Consider the following 11,510-nt stretch of genomic DNA (forward strand, 5'->3'; position numbering starts at 1 on the left):
GCAATGCTTGAAACATTTGTTTTACATATAACATGCCTTGGTGATACGTGTCTTGCTTTGACAGGATGATCGATGCTAGTGAATATTATCGATTTCACCGATAGCAGATTAAGACAGTGAGGTTTTCATGCAGTGATGCGTTGGAGAAATTTGAGAGAGCAGAGCTAAGAGTTTTTGAAGCTAGTTGGGAAGTCGTATTACATAGTTTGGTGCTTTTCTTGAGCTGGGTCCATTTACTACTTTTTATGCGGTGAAGAAGCAAAGCAGTGCGTTATCATTAGCTAATGCTGAAGGCAGACTTGCAGTGGAGAATAGTTGCTGCACATTGAAGTACCAAAAGGAAATGTTGATGAGGTAAGGAATAGTGTTTGGATACAAAAGTTTAGTCCTAAAGTTATTTAAGGAATGAGAGGGAGATTGAAATTTAATTGTGCATGTTGTAATTGAAGTTATGCAAAGTTTGTGGAGGGTAAATTTGAATGTGACAGTGTCAGAGTGACAGGTTGAAGTTTCGAGGTACGTGCGTGTCTTGCTAATTTTTGGATAGTTGGTCCTATTTACAGTGATGTGATTATTGTTTTAATACGGAAGACAATTGCTGTGTTACACCATGCTAATGACTGTACTAGAAAAGTGTAGGAATGTTATCACAAAATGTGTCTGCTTCTATGGATAATAGTGAGAAAATATTTGGTTGTTCATTTGTTTAAATGATAATATGAATACATGACAGCAAATGTGCTGTCAACTTAATGCCTTGCCTGTTGGCCAGTATGTGCAACTGTTGATCAATCAATTACTCCTTTCAGTAGTGATGGGATTGCACGTGGAGCTGAACAGAAAGTGGGTGCGAGCCACATATTAAAAAATAACCTGAGGAGGATCGAAATACATGGAACTTGTTTCTGCTGTTGAATTGAGCTGATAAGTTGTTGAGGTGAAAGCATCGTTTGTGACTAGATGTGAGAAGAAAGAGCCCACAGAAGACTCTCTCTTGTTGTGAGAATTAAATGACTATAACTTGGAGAGACAATTGTTTCTCTCAGTGAGATGCCGTGTGAGAATGACGGGAACCGATTGTGCGGAATAGCATGGGCTGAGCTGCCAACCAAACCAGCGTAGGACCGAACCAAATTGGATGGATACTTGGTAATTGTACTTAGTGATTTTGTTTCAGAGAAAGTGGTCTTTGATAGAGATTGTGTTTTATTATCACAGTATTTGGAGAATTGTGCTGCATAGTAATGGCAGTTAGATTTTTGCCGTGTTAGATCTAATGATTAACCAAGAGGCACTAGTTGTGGATGTCAGCTCAGTTCATATACTGATTGACATCTTTTGTAGATTTGTCAGAGGGTAGCTCAACTCAAAGGTGTAACCCCTCAGTGATACATCAGCAGTTGTCGTTGCGATGGAATTTTAAGTGTGTGTGTGTGTGTGTGTGTGTGTGTGTGTGTGTGTGTGTGAGTGTGTGTGTGTGTGTGTGTGTGTGTGTCTGTCAGGTGATAAGGTTGAATGTATTTTGAGTTGAGAATTTTGAAAGTCCTAGGTATGGCAAATAATGTGTGTTTGCATTACTTCTTGAATTTTTGCTGTGTAATTTTTGTGGATTTTTGGTTGATTTAAGGATCAGTACGTGATAGAATGGCGAGTGTGAAGGTTTCTTCTGTTTTCTTTGTGTAGGCAAGTTCTTTAATACGCAATTTTAATGTGTTTGCTGCTACTCGTGTGATAACTAAAAGTAACAGATATATTTTCGTGAGTGAGTCTGTGTTCTGAGAATAACGTTCATGTCTGATGGAGTGCACCTGCATCATTAGCTGTTGGAAAGAACTTGCAAATGGCAGCATTGTAACAACTGTCTAACAACAGGTGGAAAGTGAATCTCTACTGTGGAAATGTGAAGAAGATGTTTGATGTTGCTCCTTGATGGTAGAAGTGTGAATGGACATTTGAAGAAATACAAAAGTGATGCTGTACTGAAGGCATTGAAACATCAGACCAGTTAGAAGGAGAACACAAGTAACTTTGCACCGTGTGTTAGAGGCTCAAGTGGAAGAACAGTATGAATACAGGTTGCCTCCTGATGCATGAAACATCTCACACAGGGACAGCGGTTGTTTTCTTGATGCAGGCTAATTTGTGTTAGTTTTGCTTGTGTATTGATATCCTCTTCCAGAAAAAGACATACAATGCTTTGTTTGAGAACACAGATTATTGGACAGAGATTTGAAAGAAGTTATGTCATGAATGCTTGGAAATGAGTTTTGAACAAAAGAGATATATCCTGTTGAGTTTTGGAGATTTCATTTGGCAAGTGTTAGTGGAATGGCAATGAGATTAAGTTGCTGGTAATCCCAAGCTCTTGAATGTCATGACATTGTCTGCGAACTGGCACTTGGAATTTGTATGACATTAGCTGACAGACTACAGTGCTGTTGCACAGAAGGTTAGTGAGTATGTACTTTTTGAGTGAGCAAACTAAACTGGTGGCCATGTGAGAAGATTTTCTCTGTGTGCTACTAACGTAATGAGTCTTACATGTTCATTGCAGCTATTTTCAGTGTATATCGATATAGACAAATGAACGCAATCCCGTAATTGAATGTGAAAACGCCATGTGGCACTAGAGCGAGACTTGAAATGGAAGTTTTCTAGAAGACGTCTGGCTGAATATATTCAAGTGATACCACAATTACTGTGCATTGGAATTGTATAGAAGGTTGACTCACAAATTGCAATGTGTTGGGAAGCTACGTATCTACTGGCGTCAGCTCCCATTGGAAGTAAAGGTTTGTGAATATGTTTGCAGTTTGCTTGTCGAATTCGTTGACTAGTGTAAGAGCTAAGTAAATTGTGAAGGATCACTATTAGTTGTCCTTAGCTATTGTTAAATTTGTACTTTTGATATAGTCAGATCTGTTTAGTGTGATTATTTGCAGTTGGGTGTACTATCTTAAGCACAGGGCGTTGCATGTTTATACAGTGAGAAGTGGCACAGAGTTAGTGGAGAATAGCGTTGTTCTCTCAGAGTTCAGTATTTTGTGTGTTCATGAATAGTTGAGTACTAGGTGGGGGAAGAGAGCTACTGTGAAAAATGCCATAGTTTACTTAAGACACGGGATATGTGTGTTAATTAGGTATATGATGAGTGTTTGAAATTCTTGAGAAGAATTAGTAACTGTCATTTGCAGAAGTGGCAGTTAAGAGTACAGTGTGTTGTTATTATAGCAATGCTTGAAACATTTGTTTTACATATAACATGCCTTGGTGATACGGGTCTTGCTTTGACAGGATGATCGATGCTAGTGAATATTATCGATTTCACCGATAGCGGATTAAGACAGTGAGGTTTTCATGCAGTGATGCGTTGGAGAAATTTGAGAGAGCAGAGCTAAGAGTTTTTGAAGCTTGTTGGGAAGTCGTATTTCATAGTTTGGTGCTTTTCTTGAGCCGGGACCATTTACTGTTTTTTATGTGGTGAAGATGCAAAGCAGTGCGTTATTATTAGCATATGCTGAAGCAGACTTGCAGTGGAGAATAGTTGCTGCACATTGAAGTACCAAAAGGAAATGTTGATGAGGTAAGGAATAGTGATTGGATACAAAAGTTTAGTCCTAAAGTTATTTAAGGAATGAGAGGGAGATTGAAATTTAATTGTGCATGTTGTAATTGAAGTTATGCAAAGTTTGTGGAGGGTAAATTTGAGTGTGACAGTGTCAGAGTGACAGGTTGAAGTTTCGAGGTACGTGCGTGTCTTGCTAATTTTTGGATAGTTGGTCCTATGTACAGTGATGTGATTATTGTTTTAGTACGGAAGACAATTGCTGTGTTACACCATGCTAATGACTGTACTAGAAACGTGTAGGAATGTTATCACAAAATGTGTCTGCTTCTATGGATAATAGTGAGAAAATGTATGGTTGTTCATTTGTTTAAATGATAATATGATTACATGACAGCAAATGTGCTGTCAACTTAATGCCTTGCCTGTTGGCCAGTATGTGCAACTGTTGATCAATCAATTACTCCTTTCAGTAATGATGGGATTGCACGTGGAGCTGAACAGAAAGTGGGTGCGAGCCACATATTACAAAATAACCTGAGGAGGATCGAAATACATGGAACTTGTTTCTGCTTTTGAATTGAGCTGATAAGTTGTTGAGGTGAAAGCATCATTTGTGACTAGATGTGAGAAGAAAGAGCCCACAGAAGACTGTCTCTTGTTGTGAGAATTAAATGACTATAACTTGGAGAGACAATTGTTTCTCTCAGTGAGATGCCGTGTGAGAATGACGGGAACCGGTTGTGCGGAATAGCATGGGCTGAGCTGCCAACCAATCCAGCGTAGGACCGAACCAAATTGGATGGATACTTGGTAATTGTGCTTAGTGATTTTGTTTGAGAGAAAGTGGTCTTTGATAGAGATTGTGTTTTGTTATCACAGTATTTGGAGAATTGTGCTGCATAGTAATGGCAGTTAGATTTTTGCACTAGTTGTGGATGTCAGCTCAGTTCATATACTGATTGACATCTTTTGTAGATTTGTCAGAGGGTAGCTCAACTGAAAAGTGTAACCCCTCAGTGATACATCAGCAGTTGTCGTTGCGATGGAATTTTTAGTGTGTGTGTGTGTGTGTGTGTGTGTGTGTGTGTGTGTGTGTGTGTGTGTGTCAGGTGATAAGGTTGAATGTATTTTGAGTTGAGAATTTTGAAAGTCTTAGGTATGGCAAATAATGTGTGTCTGCATTACTTCTTGAATTTTTGATGTGTAATTTTTGTGGATTTTTGGTTGATTTAAGGATCAGTACGTGATAGAATGGCGAGTGTGAAGGTTTCTTCTGTTTTCCTTGTGTAGGCAAGTTCTTTAATACGCAGTTCTAATGTGTTTGCTGCTACTCGTGTGATAACTAAAAGTAACAGATATTTTTTCGTGAGTGAGTCTGTGTTGTGAGAATAACGTTCATGTCTGATGGAGTGCACCTGCATCATTAGCTGTTGGAAAGAACTTGCAAATGGCAGCATTGTAACAACTGTCTAACAACAGGTGGAAAGTGAATCTCTACTGTGGAAATGTGAAGAAGATGTTTGATGTTGCTCCTTGATGGTAGAAGTGTGAATGGACATTTGAAGAAATACAAAAGTGATGCTGTACTGAAGGCATTGAAACATCAGATCAGTTAGAAGAAGAACACAAGTAACTTTGCACCGTGTGTTAGAGGCTCAAGTGGAAGAACAGTATGAATACAGGTTGCCTCCTGATGCATGAAACATCTCGCACAGGGACAGTGGTTGTTTTCTTGATGCAGGCTAATTTGTGTTAGTTTTGCTTGTGTATTGATATCCTCTTCCAGAAAAAGACGTACAATGCTTTGTTTGAGAACACAGATTATTGGACAGAGATTTGAAAGAAGTTATGTCATGAATGCTTGGAAATGAGTTTAGAACAAAAGAGATATATCCTGTTGAGTTTTGGAGATTTCATTTGGCAAGTGTTGTGGAATGGCAATGAGATTAAGTTGCTGGTAATCCCAAGCTCTTGAATGTCATGACATTGTCTGCGAGCTGGCACTTGGAATTGTATGACGTTAGCTGACAGACTACAGTGCTGTTGCACAGAAGGTTAGTGAGTATGTACTTTTTGAGTGAGCAGGCTAAACTGGTGGCCATGTGAGAAGATTTTCTCAGTGTGCTACTAACGTAATGGGTCTTACATGTTCATTGCAGCTATTTTCAGTGTATATCGATATAGACAAATGAACGCAATCCCGTAATTGAATGTGAAAACGCCATGTGGCACTAGAGCGAGACTTGAAATGGAAGTTTTCTAGAAGACGTCTGGCTGAATATATTCAAGTGATACTACAATTACTGTGCATTGGAATTGTATAGAAGGTTGACTCACAAATTGCAATGTGTTGGAAAGCTACGTATCTACTGGCGTCAGCTCCCATTGGAAGTAAAGGTTTGTGAATATGTTTGCAGTTTGCTTGTCGAATTCGTTGACTAGTGTAAGAGCTAAGTAAATTGTGAAGGATCACTATTAGTTGTCCTTAGCTATTGTTAAATTTGTACTTTTGATATAGTCAGATCTGTTTAGTGTGATTATTTGCAGTTGGGTGTACTATCTTAAGCACAGGGCGTTGCATGTTTATACAGTGAGAAGTGGCACAGAGTTAGTGGAGAATAGCGTTGTTCTCTCAGAGTTCAGTATTTTGTGTGTTCATGAATAGTTGAGTACTAGGTGGGGGAAGAGAGCTACTGTGAAAAATGCCATAGTTTACTTAAGACACGGGATATGTGTGTTAATTAGGTATATGATGAGTGTTTGAAATTCTTGAGAAGAATTAGTAACTGTCATTTGCAGAAGTGGCAGTTTAGAGTACAGTGTGTTGTTATTATAGCAATGCTTGAAACATTTGTTTTACATATAACATGCCTTGGTGATACGTGTCTTGCTTTGACAGGATGATCGATGCTAGTGAATATTATCGATTTCACCGATAGCAGATTAAGACAGTGAGGTTTTCATGCAGTGATGCGTTGGAGAAATTTGAGAGAGCAGAGCTAAGAGTTTTTGAAGCTAGTTGGGAAGTCGTATTACATAGTTTGGTGCTTTTCTTGAGCCGGGTCCATTTACTACTTTTTATGCGGTGAAGAAGCAAAGCAGTGCGTTATCATTAGCTAATGCTGAAGGCAGACTTGCAGTGGAGAATAGTTGCTGCACATTGAAGTACCAAAAGGAAATGTTGATGAGGTAAGGAATAGTGTTTGGATACAAAAGTTTAGTCCTAAAGTTATTTAAGGAATGAGAGGGAGATTGAAATTTAATTGTGCATGTTGTAATTGAAGTTATGCAAAGTTTGTGGAGGGTAAATTTGAATGTGACAGTGTCAGAGTGACAGGTTGAAGTTTCGAGGTACGTGCGTGTCTTGCTAATTTTTGGATAGTTGGTCCTATTTACAGTGATGTGATTATTGTTTTAATACGGAAGACAATTGCTGTGTTACACCATGCTAATGACTGTACTAGAAAAGTGTAGGAATGTTATCACAAAATGTGTCTGCTTCTATGGATAATAGTGAGAAAATATTTGGTTGTTCATTTGTTTAAATGATAATATGAATACATGACAGCAAATGTGCTGTCAACTTAATGCCTTGCCTGTTGGCCAGTATGTGCAACTGTTGATCAATCAATTACTCCTTTCAGTAATGATGGGATTGCACGTGGAGCTGAACAGAAAGTGGGTGCGAGCCACATATTACAAAATAACCTGAGGAGGATCGAAATACATGGAACTTGTTTCTGCTGTTGAATTGAGCTGACAAGTTGTTGAGGTGAAAGCATCGTTTGTGACTAGATGTGAGAAGAAGGAGCCCACAGAAGACTCTCTCTTGTTGTGAGAATTAAATGACTATAACTTGGAGAGACAATTGTTTACAAAGAGATAGAGGGGCTGGCCAGTACTTACCTCAGCTCAGTACAGCCGATAGATACACAAAAATTTACGTTCCTAGCTTTCGGAACAAATGTTCCTTCATCAGGGAGGAGGGAGGGGAAAGAAAGGGAAGAAGGGAAAGTAGATTCAGTTACTCACACACCCAGGTTATGAAGCAACACGGAAAGAAAACAGGGAGGGTAGCAAGGATGGAGGCATGGTTGTCAGAGTGAAGCCAAAGATATTCTACAGTAAGTACTGTACCAGCTTCAAACCAAAGAGGATGCATACAGAAGTAAAGAGATATATAGTATAAAGATAAACACAACTATGTAGGATGAAAAGATGCGTGAATGGCTAAAGAGGAAAGGGAAAGAGGAGAAGACTGAAGAGTAAATGGGAGTGAGATGGTTTAACGTAGATTCAGTCCAGGGGGATGGCGGGATGAAAGGATGTGTTGGAGTGCAAGTTCCCATCTCTGCAGTTCATAGGGACTGGTGTTGGGTGGAAGAAGCCAAATGGCACATACAGTGTAGCAGGTTCCTAGGTCCCTAGAATTATGTTGGAGGGCATGCTCCGCTACTGGGTATTGGACATCTCCTAGGCGGACAGTTCGTCTGTGTCCGTTCATGCGCTCAGCCAGTTTAGTTGTTGTCATACCGATGTAAAAGGCTGTGCAATGCAGGCATGTCAGTTGATAAATGACATGTGTAGTTTCACATGTGGCCCTGCCTTGAATTGTGTGTGTTTTACCATTTACACCACTTTCACGTACATTTCCATTCAACTACACTTTTTGATACATGTTTACTCTAAAATACATACTACTTTGTACTCTTTGTATCACCAACATTTTGAAAGCAACAGACACCAAGCACATAAAAACATGGCACAGTCAGTTTCTGGAAACTGGCAGTGTTGCAAAGGGACACAGAGGTGGTCGGCGGGTGTCTGAAGAATAAGTCGAGAATATCTGCCAAACATTCCAATGAAGTCCACGAAAATCTATTTGTCAAGCTTCATGGGAACATCAGATGCCTTGTGCAACTGTTCATAAAGTGCTCAGAAAGCAGTTGCATAAAGTGCTCAGAAAGCAGCTGCATCTGTATTCATAGAAGGTGCAGATATTGCAGGTCATAAAGCCTGATGTCAAGCAGCGACAACATGAATTTGCATGTGAAATACTTAACCGAATTGACCAAAATCCTGTGTGCCTGTCAATTGTAATGTTTTCTGATGAGACCACATTCCGTGTCTCTCGAACTGTGAACAAGTGTAACGCTCAATTTTGGAGTTCACAGAATCCACACAGTGTCAGGGAAAAGGTACGAGATAGCCCGAAAGTGAATGTTTGGTGTGGCCGCATGTGTGACAAGATAATTGGACCGTTCTTCTTTGCTGAAACAACTGTGACAGGAATGACGTACCTAGACACCTAGACATGCTGGAGATCTTTGTCTTTCCCCAGGTTGAAGACTTGCAATCAAACCTTTGATTTCAGCAAGTTGGTATTCCACCTCACTGGTCGCTTAATGTTCGGGAAGCTCTAAATGCAACATCTCTAGGACGCTGGGTTGGACGAGGTGCACCCATGAATTGGCTTCCATTTTCTGACATCACACAATTGGATTTTTTCTATTCCAGGAGAGGGTGATCACCACTGCTGTGCAGGACGTTCAAGATCTCCATACTTGGATTGTGGAAGTCATTGACACCTTTCCTGCAGACACATTGCAGAGAATCTGGATGGAAATTGAAAACAGACTCGACATCCTTCGTGTCAGTGCAGGGGCTCACATGGGAGTGTTTTGATTTGTTGTTGTTGTAATTTTTTTTCCCCAAAACTTATTTTCACATACAACTTATTTTTGTGAAAAACGAGGTTAATTCATTTAGTTTTGTATATGGAACACATTTACAGTAGGGAATTTTGGTGTAGACACCCTGCACAGTGTAACGTAATCTTGAATTACTGTATGCCATTTTAAGTGCATATTTACATAGATAACTCCGTAAGGAATTGGCACTGCGTCTTCCTTCTGCATTGTATAAGTTTTGTTGTTTCTGTTTCAATTAACTGTTTCTGTTGCATATGCACAAATGTTTATTATTATTTGTTAATGCTCATGAAAGTAAATATGTGTCTCAAGTCAGTTTTACCTTAGTTATTCTTACTGCTATAGATATTTAAAGAGTTACACCACTTTTTGTTCGTCAGATTGTCTTAAAGCAAATTTCTAATTCATTTTTGTACAGAATGAGTGTTTGACTACCCTACTATATTGATATTTTTATATACTGACAGTATAAAACATTTGAACTCACATAATGTAACAATCAGTGCAAGACAAGGACGTATCTCATGTAATTCCTTCAACATTCATAGGTAATTATTGTACCATAGTACATTACATAAATATACAAGTGATCACATCTGTTTGAGGGGAGACAGGGTTGTCGTTGCCCAGCGTATTGAAATATTTTTTGCTCTTATTTGTGAAACGAACATTACCAAGTGACTTACAACTTGCTGCTTTCATGAGACACTGCATGCATCATTTCTTACATCGCTTGGTTCTCACTCTCTCATTAAGAAGTTACTGTTATTATATTGTCCATGGTAATTATTATTCACACATACTTCATTATTTCATTTTGCATTCATCTTCACATGGGATAGTTGATGCTCTGTTGTGTACATATTTCCGCGTAGTCAGCGCATACACAACTTTCCCAATAGAGCGCACCTCGCTGAGCACAACAGCGCAGGCACAGCACTCGTCTGTCTCCGCACTACGAGATGGCGCTGTCTTAGAGACGGACCAAATTCTGCTTCCGCCGATCCGTGTATTAATATGTAACACAGCCAATGAGATTGCTGCTAACGTAGAACCTTTTCTCCTCACGGATCACACTCGCACAGTGATACCTGAACGCTCGAGGTATTATAAAGAGTGTACAGACCTCCGATTAGTCAGTCTGCATTAGTCTGTGCCTAATAAGATTATCATATTCCTGTACATAACCATGAAGAGAAATGTATAGACACTTTGTCAAGTATCTGAGATATGTGAGAATAAGATTAACGTACCAAGACCAAAGGAACTTCAGATTGTCAATTGTAAATAGCATCCAGAATCAAGTTACGTAATATCTATGATTTTTATTATTTTAATAAATGTGTGTGAAAATTAATCAAGTTCTGTTCATCTGACCTAACGGCAGAAGATAAACACGCCACGATAAGACCACGAGACATTGCTGACACTCGCCTACTTCGTTAGAGCGACAAGTCAAATAATCTGATGGTGTGTGTACCAAAGGTCTTACAGTACGCACACCACATGCTCATTGACCAGATTGGAGTGGGTGGTGATGGTGGGAGGATGTATGAGACAGATCTTGCATTTAACAATACGAGAGAAGGAAAGTTGCTACTCATCATATAGCGGAGATGCTGAGCCGCGATAGGCATAATAAAAAGATTCACACAATCATAGCGTTCGGCCATTAAGGGCTTTGTCAGCAGTAGACACACATACACGCACGTGCGCGCGCGCGCGCGCACACACACACACACACACACACACACACACACACACACACACACACACACTCGCGCGCGCAAGTGCAATTTGCACACACACCTGCAGTCTCAGAGAGCTGAAACTACACAGTGAAGTTTCAGCTCTCTGAGACTGCAGATGCATGTGCAAGTTGCACTTGCGCGAGTGTGTGTGTGTGTGTGAATGTGTGTCTACTGCTGACAAAGGCCTTAATGGCCAAAAGCTATGATTGTGTGAATCTTTTTATTGTGCCTATCGCGGCTCAGCAGCTCCGCTATATGGTGAGTAGTAACTTCCCTTCTCTCGTATTGTTACATTCTATCCTGGATTTTCCATTGTTAGATCTTGCATTTAGGTCTATTACAGGGACATGAGTCATGAGTGAAGGGGTTGGGTTGGGGGGGGGGGGGGGAAAGGTGGGGGGGGGGATTCTGACTCAGTTCACTCCTCCATCCAATTGTGATTCAACTTCACTGCCTTCAAATCACCTCCTGCTAATTTCC

General features: G+C 39.9%; 1 long non-coding RNA gene across 2 annotated transcripts; it reads left to right on the plus strand.

Annotated features, from left to right (window-relative positions):
• Positions 1-338: 338 nt before the first annotated feature.
• LOC124550603 lies at positions 339-9,600 on the plus strand. Of its 2 annotated transcripts, none has more exons than XR_006967722.1 (3): positions 339-354; positions 6,468-6,757; positions 9,086-9,600. It is a non-coding gene; the product is annotated as an uncharacterized LOC124550603 (long non-coding RNA). The 2 variants fall into 2 exon arrangements; XR_006967721.1 differs by lacking the exon at positions 339-354 and adding an exon at positions 2,777-2,792.
• The last annotated feature ends 1,910 nt before the right edge of the window (positions 9,601-11,510 follow it).

This window comes from Schistocerca americana, chromosome 9 (genome assembly GCF_021461395.2).
Source record: "Schistocerca americana isolate TAMUIC-IGC-003095 chromosome 9, iqSchAmer2.1, whole genome shotgun sequence".
Taxonomy (NCBI): Eukaryota; Metazoa; Arthropoda; class Insecta; order Orthoptera; family Acrididae; genus Schistocerca; species Schistocerca americana.